The sequence below is a fragment of the Cavia porcellus genome, unplaced genomic scaffold (genome assembly GCF_034190915.1).
Source record: "Cavia porcellus strain 051 isolate PalLab524CR breed Dunkin Hartley unplaced genomic scaffold, mCavPor4.1 scaffold_22, whole genome shotgun sequence".
Classification (NCBI taxonomy): domain Eukaryota; kingdom Metazoa; phylum Chordata; class Mammalia; order Rodentia; family Caviidae; genus Cavia; species Cavia porcellus.
Window position 1 is genome coordinate 28781802 of NW_026947505.1, and position 14813 is coordinate 28796614.

The window sequence follows — 14813 nt, forward strand, 5'->3', positions numbered from 1 at the left end:
ACCTTCCACTGGTTGAGAGTTGGAGGAAACAGCTTTCCAATACCATCATTTGTAGGGTGTTGGGTTTCAATCTGTAAGACACGAAGCACAGCTCAATAACCGAGGTCCAAATAATAGCACTAAAAGTCGACTGCTCCCATAATCAGTAGCTATTTCCACCAATATGATGTGGTGAAAGTGATGAAAGCCTTCCATAAAGATGTTTTCCAAGCGATCTCTGAACTAGAAATAACACATATTTGTGGGTGAAGGTCTTGAAGGACCAATGAAACATTTCTACGGTTATCAGGAATATAAATGCAACGCTCACTTTTAATAGTGGCACAGATTCTGCTCTGAGCAGCTGTTACAATGTATAAAATCATCCAGTTTTAAAGAACCCCTGTTCTCATTAACTTGACTTCAATATTTAAAAGAACAACCTTTCTTCAGACATTGCATCTGAACATCTGGGAATGTTTATTAGAGCTTCTGGTTAGGGGAATCGTATTTATGTTTGTCAAAAATTGATCTTCCTCTGTTGGTGCCTTTAGCCAAATTATTCTCAGAATTTGACATTTTCTAGAAGCTTTATCAGACCAACAAAATTCCAAAATAGAGAGGTACAGGGAATTGACGAGTTCCCTCCCTGCCTGGGCATTGGCACTGTTGATGCAGACTTAGGGTCCTCTGCTCTGTCCTGAGGACATCTGAGGAGATCCTCAACAACTAAGGAATGACTTCAGGTGGAGAAGTTAATATCCCAGGAAACCCACAGGGGCATGGTGTAGGGATTTCAAAATACTCTTTTCAGAGATGCGAAGATTGGTTGGCAGGCAAGAAAGGGAGTAGAACAATGGAAAATTCTGGAAAAACACCAATTTGCCTTTGGTCGCCCTGCTACCTCCTCCATCCCAGGAGATAGCCAGGCTTTTATGTTCCCAGCCAGCAGCCCTGCAGGAAGTAGTGGTTGCCAGGCACCCAGAGGACACTCCTCCCCTGGCTTTTGTTGGGCCTGAGCTGACTGAAGAGAATTATGCTGCCTCGAGGAAGAGAGAATGGAGAGAGTGCTCAGGGTTGAAAAGATCTCTGCAACCACAGAAATGGAAAGTTTGCTTCAACAACTAGAAAGGGAAAGGGATTCTCACACCTAGAGGAGCATTTCTCTTTCCAGCACATCCTCACTGTCTTGAACATTTGGGCGAGATGGCAGAATCGCAAAGGTGTGGATTAGCGGTTCCCTCAGAGAGGCCGTTCTTCCTGTCCTACCCAACCCTTTTGGAAATTAGAGATGGCGAAGCCATCCCTGTCACCCTCAGGGCCTGGGGAGCAGAGCACTGACTGGATGTCAGGTCCTCCCGGCTCCTTCACCACCACAAACATCGCTGGTCCTCCTCTCTGCTCCCAATTCATAGTAGTTATTCTCAGTCACTGATCTCACCACAAGTTTCCAGTTCTCATTATAACACCCCCAACTTGCATAACCAACTTTAGTTCGAAATAATCAGTTTTTAACTTCTCCACCTTTAAGGTTTTTAACTTCTCTAGCTTTAATTAATGTATTATGCTGTCGAGAAACTGATATTAAAAACTCCTGCTCACCATACAGTATTTATAACGAATGAATATGCACTTCATTATAGAATTAGAGAAGATAACGCTCTGGGATGAATAAAGAAGTATACTCATGTGCACCGAAAGCTGTGACACTAAAAAAAAAAAAAAATGATCAATTGTTATAAGTCAATTAATTTATTGTCTTACACTCATCAAAGGCTCAAAGTCATACCACATTTTATATTACTTCACATTTATACCCTGACTGCAATAGATTTGCTCTTCTGTTACTTTCTAATTGACTTTGTGTTTTCCAGGGAAAAGCATGTGTTTCCTTTTCACAAATACCATCTAGTTCTTCACAATATTTGATGAGGCATATCCACTGGCACTTGATTTCTAGCTATAATTTGAGCAGGCTGCTTGTTAAGTCTGCTGCATAATCTTTATCTCCACCTTTATTTGTTATAAATAGTAACTCATGTTAATTACACAAATCAATGGGTTTCACTGTGATATTTCACTGTGATATTATGCTTTAATGATACCCACCCTTCTTATCACCTCTTTCTCAATTAGTCCTTTCTTCCCCTTCCCTGAAAGTTCCCCTTCCTCTCCTCTCTCTTGATCTCATCTCTTCTTGAATTCATTTACATGAATATCCTCAGTATTTTTTAGAAGAGCAATCAGATTTTAAAAAACTTCCGAGCCATGCATGTCTGAGAATACCTTCATTTGAGTTTCATGTCTGAGAAATGGTGTGAGTTGGTATATAATACTAGGTTAAAATAACTTTTCCTCAGAAATTCTAAAGCATCTACAGATAGGACACGAAATTTATTGCCTACCTAATTTGTAGTCCGTTTCTTTTCTTTTTCTTTTCGGCAGGGTTAAAGATTGAATCCAGAGCCTCTGCACTGAGCTATCACCCATCCCTTTTTTATTTTTTCACTTTGAAACTATGTTTTGCTAGGTTGCCCTGGAGATCCTCCTGTCTCAGTCAACCAGAGTGCTGCTATTGCAGGCACAGGCCTCTAAGCCTGCCTTTTGTTCCCCACCCACCTTGCTCCCCTATGTTTCACTTGTTTTTTGTTTTTTTTTTTTTTGGTCTTTTTTGTTTTTATCGGTACCAGGGATCGAACTCAGGACTGCTTGCTTGCAAGGCAGGCGCTTATGCCGCTGAGCTAAATCCCCAGCCCCACCTATGGTTCACTTTTAGAAATCATTTGAGCGACTTTGTCTTTGTTAGTATGAAATATCACATCTAATTATGAATATTCCCTCCATCAATTAATCTTTATCACATTCAATCTGTATAGATTGTATTTTATATTTTAGAAACATTATTTTGTTGTCTAATTTCATTTAGTATGTCCTGCCCTTTATTTTCTTTATTTTCTATTGTGGGGACCCTTACTGAATAGATTTTAGATTGACCCCTTATATTTATTAGTTATTTATTACTGTATAACCATTTTGCCACAAATGTAGTATCTTCAAAAAAAACCCCATTTCTTTGCTTCTGTCAGCTGGGTCTTCTGCTCAGGATCTCAAACAGCTGCAGGTACCAGTCATGGTGGTCAGTGGTTGTATTCCCAGAACTCTGGAAATGGTGAGAAGAGGATCTTATCTCTAAACCCAGCCTGAGCAGGTTAGTGAATCAGCAAGAACCAGTTTTAAAATAATTTTAAAAAAACAATTAGAAGTCTACAGATATGACTTAATACAAAAGCCATGAGTTCAATCCCCAGTTCAGGGGGAAAAAAAAAAAAAAGCCAGAGTTAAAGAGGTGGATGCTTGCTGCAGTTTTGTATGAAGCCTTGACTGGAGTAAAAATCTGCTTCAGATGGGCCGGGGATTTAGTTCAGTGGTGTAAGCGCCTGCCTGGCAAGGGCAAGGTCCTGCGTTAGATCCCTGGTACTGAAAAAAAAAAAAAATTTGCTTCCAAGCTTGGCAGAAATTATTTCCTTGAAGCTAAATAGCTGAGAGCTCTGGCTAAAGTCTGCCCTCAGGGTTTAGTGTTTCTCCTGAGATACACACACTGATATGGCCTCCCAACATGCCTACTCACTTGCTCAAAGCCAGCCGGGAAGAAAGGCCCACTGATTTCAGAAACCAGAGTGATGACAACATTCTTTACATTATTGACCCACGTTAGGCTGAAACTTGGTTCAAGATTTTTTTTTTTTTTCATGTTTCTTATATGACTAAAGCCTCTGGGGTAATAGTACACTTCGGTGACCACCTAAAAAGAACAAAGGCAGGCATTCTTAAGCTGTACACACCGTGCAAGTAAAACATTTATAGCCAAGTAATCATCATAGTTTCCTAAACCCCAGGAGTGACTCTCCCGGGTATAAAAATACGTAAACACTCACTCCATGCGTTTCCTTCTGTCTCATGGCACCGCCTACCTTTTTGCTGAGAAGTGTATTCTGTCTGCACTTTTTACCTTACACTAAGTTCTGCCTGTGTTCTGCAAGCCTACCTATGTGTGTTTTCTCTGATTTCTTTTACTAAGGACACAGGCACCAAAGAATGTTGACTAGTTCTTTGTAGCATTAGGACCTGGATTCCCAGTGATGCCGTAATCTTTGTCATCATCTACTAAACAGAAGAAAGTCTTATTTAACAGATCTATCATACAACATAGTGAATATAGTTAGTAAATATATATATAGCAGTGCTAGGCATAAACTTGGGGTTACTGTACCACCAAGCCAGTTCCTGTCACCTTTATTTTGAGACAAGACCTTAATTGCCCAGGTTGGCCTCAACTTTCATTCTCCTGCTTCAGTCTCCTGAGTCACTGGGGTGACAAGCATGTGCTGTCATTCCCTGCTTATACTGTATTCTTCAAAATCACCAAGAGAGTACATTTTTACGGTTCTCTCCACAAGCAGTAGTTAACTATGTGAGGTAATGCATATGCTAAATGGCTTTTTTGACTGTTCTACAACATACAAATTTCAAAACCTACTATCATGCATGGTAAATACGTACACATTTTATTTGTTAATTACAAATAAATAAATACAAAGAGACATGCCCTGACCACATTCAAGGAAGGAGACAGTGTTATACCACAGTGTGAGCTCTGGGAGGCAGGAGTCACCGAGGGAACACTCTAAAAGTCTGTATACAGGGGGAGAAAAATGTGTTATGCTGGAGACTAAAGAAAGATGTGTTGCCAGGAGGGAGTGGTGAGCAGCACGCTTATTTGCTCTTGAGGAGAATAAAGTCAAGAAAGATGAGAACTGACAACTCACCATTAGATTAAGCAACTCAGGATCATTGTGATCTTGGCAAGGATGTCATTTAATAGAATGACAGGGGAGGAAGCCCATGTGGAATCAACTCAAAAGACAAAGAGAAGAGAGGAACTACAGTGTGAGTCTATAGGCAGCCCTAGGAGGTATTTATACAAAGAAAGTCAGAGGAAATGGGGCCATAGTTCAAAGTGCAGGACCAAGAAAGGGATTCTTTCAGAAGGGAGGAGTTACTATGTGTCAGTGTGCTGGAGGAAATGATCCAAATGGAAAGGACTGAACAATAAAATGGTTCAGAAAAAAAAGAGGACAAGCAGCCAGAGCACTGAATGACTTTCAATAAATAAGAAGGTGGGCTGTGGATTTAGCTCAGTGGCACAGTACTTGCCTGGCAATCTTGGGGTCCTGAGTTTGATCTCCAGTTCCAAAAAAAAAAAAGAATATATAAGAAGGCAACAGATGCAGTAAACAAAGTGGAGAGGTGTTATAGTTTGTGAGTGGATGTCCCCCCCAAAGTCTCATGCAGTCATGGGGGCAGGTTTCTACAGTATGTGATTGACTCATGGTTCAATGCTGGGATTATGGGTATGAGTGCTATGCCCACCCTGGGGTAGATACCCTGCATACACTATAAAGGAGGGGAAGAGGCTTGCTCTCATGCTCTTCCCTTTTGGCTTTTATTGCTTTTGCTATCTTCTGCCACTATGAACTGTTGCTCTTTGCCATGAGCCACGCTGCCTTGGACCCAGCAGATTATGGAGTGAAATCTCCACAAAATATGGGCTAGACAAACTTTTCCTACCTTAAAATTTTGAGAGTTGGGTATTTTGTCCTAACAATGAGAGAAAAGTAACCAACACAGATTGACTATAGAAGGAGCCTAAGAAGTTTGTCCATTATAAACCGTAGAGTGCTGAGTGGGAAGAAAGATGAGCAGCAGGAACAGAGCCTCCTCCTCACTGAGGGAAGGCCAGGGAAGGCCAGGAGAAGGCTGACCTTGCCCAGACCTCCTTGTAAATATGTGAATGATATTTACTGTCAGAGTCAGCTGCCATGTGTCAGAGTGAGCAATTAAAACAATCTAGAGTTACATAACAACTGACACCATCACTTCCAAATGAAGACAAAGAGTTTTTTAAAGCATACATAGCTAAGTAGACAAAATTAATTACTTTTTCTCATTTGATGTACTACTATTCGATCATCACTTCTAATGGCAGGTAAAAATAATCCCCCTCGCCAGCCACTATCGACACCAGGGGATGTCCTACAGTTCAGTCCAGTTCTGACATTGTCTTCTACCCACTGTGTGGAGCCGAGTCCCACAACACTGCCCTCACCTCATGAAGCTAATTGCAAGCCAGAGTTCTGACCTGTGCTCCTGACTACATGCTATAAATCGCACATCCTCATGACTCCCTCCTCAGGCTCAATAATTAGCTAGCATCGTTCACAGAACTCATAAAAACAATTGTGTATTAGATCACCAGTTCATCTGAAAAGGATGCAGCTTAGTAACAGCCAGTGGAAGAGATGTCCTGGGCAAGGTAATGGGAAAGGGAAGGAGGCTGCTTTAGCCTCCGCCAGTGGCAGCCCAGTTTTTCCAGAAGTTCACCAAATCCAAGCCCTTTGGAGTATTATGGAAACTTCAGTAGGCGTGATTGAATAAACCATTGGCTATTGGTGACTAAGTCAATCTCCACCCCCCTCTCCTGCCCTGCGGGAGTGGGACTGAAAGTTCCAACTCTCCAGTCATCTGGTCACCTGACGATCAGCCTCCTTTGTCCATAGGGACTTTTGAGAAGTCACCTTATTAACTCAGCTGGGGTGGTAAGGGGCTAGTCATGAATAACCAAAGAAACTTCTTTGTATCACTATTAGGAAATACAAGGAATTTTAAGGATTTAAAAAATTACAGTGGTTTTACAAACTCTGTGCCAGAAGGCAGTGGTGAAAATCAAAGTATTTATTTTTTCTTGTATGGCAATATCATCATAGCTCAGAGGTTTTCTACTATAGAGATTCCTTTTCTGTCCTCATCACAGTTCGGGAAGTTTAACTTTATAATCCTATGGAAGCATTATTAGAATTCTAATAAGTTCATTTCAATCTGCCACTTCCAGTGCAACCCTTGGCAATAATCAACACAAGGAATTTTAGGAATTTAAGCAATTATAGAAGTTTTACAAGCTCTGTGCCAGAAGGCAGTGGTGAAGATCAAATTATTACTTCTTGTATTGCAGTATCATCATAGCTCAGAGGTTTTCTACCGCTCACCCTTCAGAAAAAAATATCAGGGCTGTACTTCAGCAAAACCTAAACAGAATGCAAAGAAGGAGGAGGTCTCACGTCAAGAGTGTTGCTGTAAATTCACCCAGGATCTGTGGAATTATGTAGCATTAAAGGCTGGAAAATGAACAATTCACAACATAAATAACTTCTTTTGAAAATTATGACTCCTTGGATTTCACAAATTTGGAAAAAGAAAATTATGACTCCATAATACATTGCTCAAAAAAACTGTTGTTAATCTGACACCCAAATTAGCATCCTAATAAGGGAGAAAGAGCTTTTTTTTTTTTTTTTTTTTTTGGTGGATACCAGAGATTGAACTGATGACTTCATGCTTGCCAGCAAGTGCTTATGCTGCTGATCTAAATCCTCAGCCTGAAGGAAACATGTTTTAAAAGTGGAGCCTGACAGATTTGAACTCCTTCTGAGAGAGATGCCACCTCCTAGCCTGGTTCTTGCCTGTGATCTCTACTTATTAGTGAAGCTTGGTGATGATGAAATCCATTATTTGAGTGCATCTGCTGTGACAAGGCCACTCTTATATCCTGCAGCAATGTAGGGGGGCTGGGGATAGCTGGCTGTATACATTAGCTCTGCCTCTAAGCTTTTTTTTTTAATTCTCTTTAATTCCCTGAATAAAATTTGATTTCTCTGGAACTAGTCATTCTGTTTATTCTTCTGGTTCCTTCTCATTTGATCACTAATTTTGGGAAATTGTTTGTTACCTGGCAACCAGTTAGCTAGGGTACAAATCTCCCATGGGAGTGTTTGAATTTTCCCATGAAAGTAAGGGCTCCCTTGTATCTATGTGGAAGGTTTGCACTCAAATTTAATTTCTCATTGCAAAAGGCATCTTCAAATTCTCCAGATGCTGACAGCTGGCATATCTTAGGAAAGAACCAGCTCTTGAGCTGAAACTTCATAGTCTGGGAAGCCAAAGTGCTTACTTCTTGAATTCAAATCCATTGTCATATTCACTTTACAGGAAAGAAGCATCGTAGGAACTCAGGGTCTCCCCACTGGAACCCAGCTCTACTGTATGTCCAGAGGTTACCTAAATCAAGCATGCTCCTCCACAAGAGTGACTTTCTGGGGTCCCAAGCATACTCTGCTTCCAGCTTTTACCACCAGTGGCCTCCTGTGTTCACCCAAACCTTTTGGCAAAGGTCTGTGTCTGGTTGTCTTGTTGTCCTTATTTGTCTCTTCTCTCTCTCCCTCTCTCTAGGGTCTCACTATGTACTTCATGCTGGTCTTGAACTCACTATGTAGCCCAAGCTAGTTTTAAATTTTTACCTGCCTGCCTGAGCCTAAATCAAGTGCTGCCATTATAGGCAAGCACCCCCATTCCTGGTTGTCACTTATTTCTACATGAAGAGTTAGACTCTTGGATGGATGTGATGGGTATAGTTTCCAAAGCAACACCATAGCCTGCTCTCCTGATGCAACTATTCTGGACACAGACATGTCATCAGGGTCTGGTGCACATGCTCATGTGGAGAGGCACTGAATGACAGGCTTTCTTTTTGGGTGAAGCCCTGCAAGGAGCCAGTTTTGTTTGCAGAATGGTTAGGGCTTTACTGTGACACACCAGTAGCCTTGTCAGAGCCTTTGACCACAATAATAGGTCACAGTGTTTCTTTAGAGACTGGATCTCTCAGATTTTTTTTTCCTAGGGTTAAGCACACTACTGGCCACTTGCTTGGTAAGTGTAGGATTAGAGAAGATAGGTAGTTGCTAACCTCCCTGATCAGTAGAATAACTTATAGTAAATGCCTGCCTCCCATATCTACTTATATGTGAGAAAGGTTATATTCTTTAGAACTTAAATGATGCCCCCAAGTATGACTGATATCTTTCATTTAGAAAAAAGATGTATGTGGTGATCTCATCTCTAGAAAGGCTTCTAGTCTTTACCACATCATTACCATGGTTAAGATGCCCATTTGGAGACGCTAGCCCTTTACTGTTGAGTCAGCACCATTTATGGACTGTCGGGGAGGAGAACAAGAAGCCAACAAGAAGCCAAGCTCTCCTTGAAGTTAATGTCACACATAGGCCACTGTTGGGAGAAGCAGACACCAGCCCTTTCTGGCGCTCAGACTGGCAGATAAGAAGAACCAAGCTCTCCTCTATCCCCAGTAAGCAACTGGCTGTCTAGAGAAACACAGGCTGCAATGATAGCTATGAGGTAAAATACAACTTAAGGGTTGTAGTGTTAAGTGTTTCACTGACAGTAGTCTGATCATCTATTTGGAGGATAACAATATATAATGTAGCATTTATGGGTGAATCTCCTTCTGAAGGTGGTAGCCACTATTAATTCTCTGTTATCTTGTTTTGAAGTCCTGTATCATTTTCATTGGTTTTGTTTTTTTGGTTGGGTTTTATTCTGTTTTGTATTTATTTTATTTTATTATATCTGATGACATGGGCAGTATTTTAAAGATAACAAGATATTATGGTAGCCATGTTGGATTTACTATTATCTTGTTTTGAAGTCCTTTATTGCATTCATTGTTTTGTTTTTATTTGATTTTCTACTCTATCTGAAGGTATGGCAGCTAGTTTGAAGACAAAAAGAGATACTATGGCAACTATTTTTGATTTCATATTACTTTGTTTTGAAGTCCTGTGCCACTTACACTGTTTTGTTTTGATTGGTTTATTCTGTTTCATTTTGCTTGGTTTTATTCTCTTTAAAATAAAAATTATCAAAAAAAAAAAAAGAGAGATGTCCATTTTCCACATTCATACTTCTGAGCATACTATAGGCATGTACTAGTCTTTATTGAATGAATGAATACTTGAATGGTTTATTTAGAGTAGACAGGAGGACTTGTTACCTTGGTTTCTAAGGCCAGGATTATTTGCTGTTGGTTTCTGAGAAGTTCACATGTGACATCCCCTTTTCTCCTCCACCTGAGTTCAGGAGTAAGAGACAGGCATAGGATGGTAAGATGAAGATTCCAATATCATTTTAGACACCAATAAAGCTTTACTGGCTTGCTAACTTTAGATTTCAATGTTCAACTTTTCCTCCTACCCAACCAGGGCAGCTCTGGGCAGCTACATCCTCCTCCACTGGTGTGAGCTGAGAAAACCAATGACAACAGATCAGGGAAACACGGGGAGACACTGGATGTGAGGCATGGTTTGTTCATCTTACTTACTCTTCAAAACAGTGGCTTCTCTGTCCTGGGAGCCTGATAGAACGAGTGGAGAGCAGTCAGGCCTTTGACTGTTGTGCCCTTTCCATGTGGAAGGAAACATCCAGAAAGGAAATAAATGTACCCCCTTTGACAAGTGCATGCAGCTCCTCTCTGGCTCACGAGCCACCTCATGGGGAGTTCTTTGGTTTTTTAGAACACAGTCTCCTGCTCACCTTGGACCTCCCACTTGTATCTTCTTGGAAAATGGAATGCTCCCTCCCTGTGTTCTTATCTGCTCCTTTCTGGCTCTTCAACCTCAATTTAAATCTTCCTCATTGTGCTGTGCTTCTCGGCCAAAAGCTAAACTTGAGTCAGTGGCTTCCTCTTATGTCATAAATTCTTCAAAAATACACCAAAGCCATGAAAATGGATTGTAAACCTGGTTTCTTATGGCATGAAAGTAAGAAAACAGCTCTTATTCTTGAAATTTCCTGTAGAATATGAACAAAATGCAAATAAATATTCCAGCAATTTATTCTGCTTCCATTTGCAATTTGAATAATGCACAATTTGGTGGGTTAGTTTGAAATTTATTACTCTTTTTTTTTTTTTTTTGTCTTTTTCATTTTTATTGGTACTGGGGATCAGACTAACAACTGCCTGCTTGCAAGGCAGGTACTTATGCCGCTGAGCTAAATACCCAGCCCCCAAAGTTTATTACTCTTAAGAGAGAGAAAAGATAACAGAGTTTCTTTCTTTCCCTATTGCTTCATCAAGAAGTGAGCATGATAATTCCTCCATAGTTGTACACTGACAGAAACATTTGAGAATCTGGGACTTGAGCCATCTGTGAAACAGTCAATTCTTAATGTTCTCCTCAAAAAAGGGCCTTCTGCTGCCTGCTGAAAAATATCTGTCTCATCTGACTTTCAGATCAGGCTTGGTACCAGAAAGGCCAGCATTAAAATAGAACCATGAGTACCAATCTTAGCAGACTTTCTCCTTGGACATGTCTCTCAAACACAAGGCGAAGCCTGATTCATGATATTACTGTTATGGTTTGTTTCTAGATACCCTCCAAAGCCTCATGGAATCATACGTGGGGCTTTTTCAGAGGTGGCTGAATCTAGAGTGTGTGATAGATTCATGGTGCAGTGCTAGAGTCTCAAGGGTAGACAATTACTGAATCAGTTCACTGATTAGTTTGGCACTGTTATGATCCCAGTAGCCTGGATACAATATAAGGGACAGAAGGAGACTTGTGTCGTCCTTGCTTATCGCTCTGCTTCCTTCTGCCTGCCATGAACTGCTTCTCCTCTGCAGTGCCCTTCTACCACATCACCCTGCCTTGGAGCCAACTGATTATGGACTGAAACCGCTACAATCTGTGAGGTAAATAAACGTACCCTCCCTTAACTTGTGGGTGTTGGAAATTTCTTCTCAGCAATAAGAAAAATAACTAGGACAATGACAAAAGAAATGATGGTCCAAACCTGCAAGGGTATCTTTGAACTTGCTAATCAAGCCAATCATATCCTATCTTTGAAATTTGACTTCTATGAGACTACAAAATGAGCCAATTAAGTAGATAGATGGAAATATTTTGAAAGGATTGAAAACATCTTAAGCTGCTTTCCACTGTGAGTTTGACTTTTAAAATTTATTCCTGTCATTATGCACACTTTGAAAAAAGTAGAGCATAAGGAAATTACACTGTGATAAGCAAGAAGAGAGAGAAAGTGAGGAAGAAGAAGAAGAAGAAGAAGAAGAAGAAGAAGAAGAAGAAGAAGAAGAAGAAGAAGAAGAAAAAGAAGAAGAAGAAGAAGAGAGAAAAAGTAAAGCAGAAAATGATTGGTAAAGCCAGATTCTGGACCCATATTTTTTACCAGACTAAATCAGGATTAAGAAATTAAAACCATCCAGAATTTTTCAGAAAGCTATCTGCTCAATTTAAGAGATTTTCTTTTATTCTAAGATTAATTTCTTCCAACTCTTATTTTCTGGTATTAAAATATCCTTTTATTTAAAAAACATGGTGAAGACAATAACCAGAATAGTTTAATTTTTTTCCTCTCATTCAATTTACTCACTTGAAATAAAAACTAGATAATTTTATTATGGTTCATTGTCTAAGTTATTTTTTCATTGCTGAGACATAATATTTAACACTCACAAGTTAAGAGAGGAAAGATTTATTTGGCTTATAGTTTGTAGAGGTTTCAATCCATTATTGGCTGGTTCTAAGGCAGGGTGGCATGGCAGGGGTGGTACCACTCACACCTACAGTAAAGCACCCTTAATCCCAGCATGACATTCTTTGTCTCTTTTAATTTTTTTTTTTGTCTTTTTCTTTTTTATCGGTACCAGGGATCGAACTCACAACTGCCTGCTTACAAGGCAGACGCTTATGCCACTGAGCTAAATCCCCAGCCCCGTCAGCATGACATTCTTAATCCCAGTATCATATACCCTAGATTTATGAATGCATGAGGCTTTGGGAGGACATCTAGATAAAAGCCATACATTCTATTCAAAAATTAAAATAAATTGATCCATGCAGTATCAAATTAGAGAAGTAATTTATTAGATGCTGAATTGAAGGTACCAAATGCAGTACCAAGAATGAAGAGACTCAGGTCCAATGGGGAAAGAAGATAGAAAAACTAAAGCCAAAGGATGGGAAGGCAAAAGGAACGAGCAGAAAAGAACAGGTATTAGGGAGATTTAAGGGCTTTACCTTCTTTTCTATGATTTTGCTTACCTATATGAGTGAGACATATCATAGCACCCAGTGTCTTCTGTTATAGCATCACAACAACTATATTACACTATGTCATGGTAGAAGAAAAAGAATAAAGGAAAACATTTGACATTTGATGCTTGATATCCATTGTCTGATTGGATCTCACAAACTGTGTTTCTATCCCCATTTTACAAATGAAAAGATGGAGAAGCTGAAAACTTATCTAGAGCCATTGAGCCCATCAGGATGAAACAGTGAAGGACAAATTCTTGTAGCTGTAACATGCTACTTCAGTCTCAGTTTACCCACAATACAACATAATGCAGCACAATAGGGCTGATGCGAGGGTCACAAGGGAGCCTCGTTTTATGATGGTCAAAGTGTTGCTGCAGAACATTAATCATTACAATTGTATTTGATTCAGGTCAACAATAAAGTGAGTGTGTACTCTGGGCCACGTATCAGCCGTCAGTAAGAAGCTAAAGAACTGCCCAGAAGGAAAGACATGACTGTCATTAGGACTCGCAACAGCTTGTTTCACTTTGTTTTGTCACTTACATTCATTAAGCACAGAAGAACATATTAGAATAGTTCGATTTCTCTTAACTCTTCTATAGAACTTCCTTAGAAGAACGGGAAGAGGGAATGGAGATTAAACAGACAGACCCAGCAGACCCTCTTTCCTAACGTGACACAAAGATCTCCATCAGTAGTGGTGTGAAAGGGATGGACGTCCCACGAAGACACCTGAGAACTGATTTCTAGTTTAGTGACATTTACCCTGCTGACATTTTACAGGAATAGTAACTACACTTCTATAAAACAAAATTTACTCCATGAACAATGTCTTAGTTATGAGTTTTCTTTCATCTTAAACTTTGCCATTGTTCATAAAAGGTTCATATTGACAATCACAAAATCAAGTCACAAAATGTGTATCATAAATTACATTTTTATCCCCTTTACAGGTAATGTGGAATGGGATGCTTAATTCAGCACTTAGTAATAAAATGAAGCTCACTTCTCTGGTCCCATGTTAGAATAGATGTACACAGTGTTTGACCACCAATAAACTTGAAGCTTTAATTTAAAAGTTGTTCAACAATGCCCAGACTCAGAACCTACCCTTTCACCTTGCTGACACCCAAGAAAGAATCCTTGCTTTATGGTAATTCAGAACTTCTTTAATGAGATGAGCTCTCTGCAGCTCCCTGTATCCACTTAAGGCATAGCTAAGCACAAGTCTCCCCCAGATTTTCCATGAATTGGACTGTCTTTCTATAGAACACAAGAACTTACCATTCATCTATTTTGAAAGTACTCTTCATCCCACTGTTTTCTTTCTTTACTTTTTTCTGTCATACTAGGTGTCAAACTCCCTCCAGAACAAGCTGTATCTGCATCCCTAAACTGGGCTTGAAATTGCAATCCCCCTGCCTCAGCTTTCCAGAGAGTTGAGATGTTGAGATTACACGCTTGTACCACTGGATCTGGCTGACAATACATTTTCTATTTTCTCTTTCTACTGGCCATTTTTAAAGATATTTGCTTTGGAAGAATGAAAAAGAACTTTATCCTGCTCAAAAGAGAGTTATATAAATGCATTTGAAATCTTAAATATGGAAATATAAATTATGTTCTTTGCAAATCTTCCTAGTTAGCAACATTTCAGCAAGAATGAAGATCTGAAAACTATAGGTTAATGTCCTGTACCCTCAGTGGACGACTGAAAATGAATGTTCAGCTGGACGCTGGTCTGGTTTGACAATTCGGTCTTGGTTTTGCTGATACTCAAATCTCTCACCACTAACTGACTTTTCCATT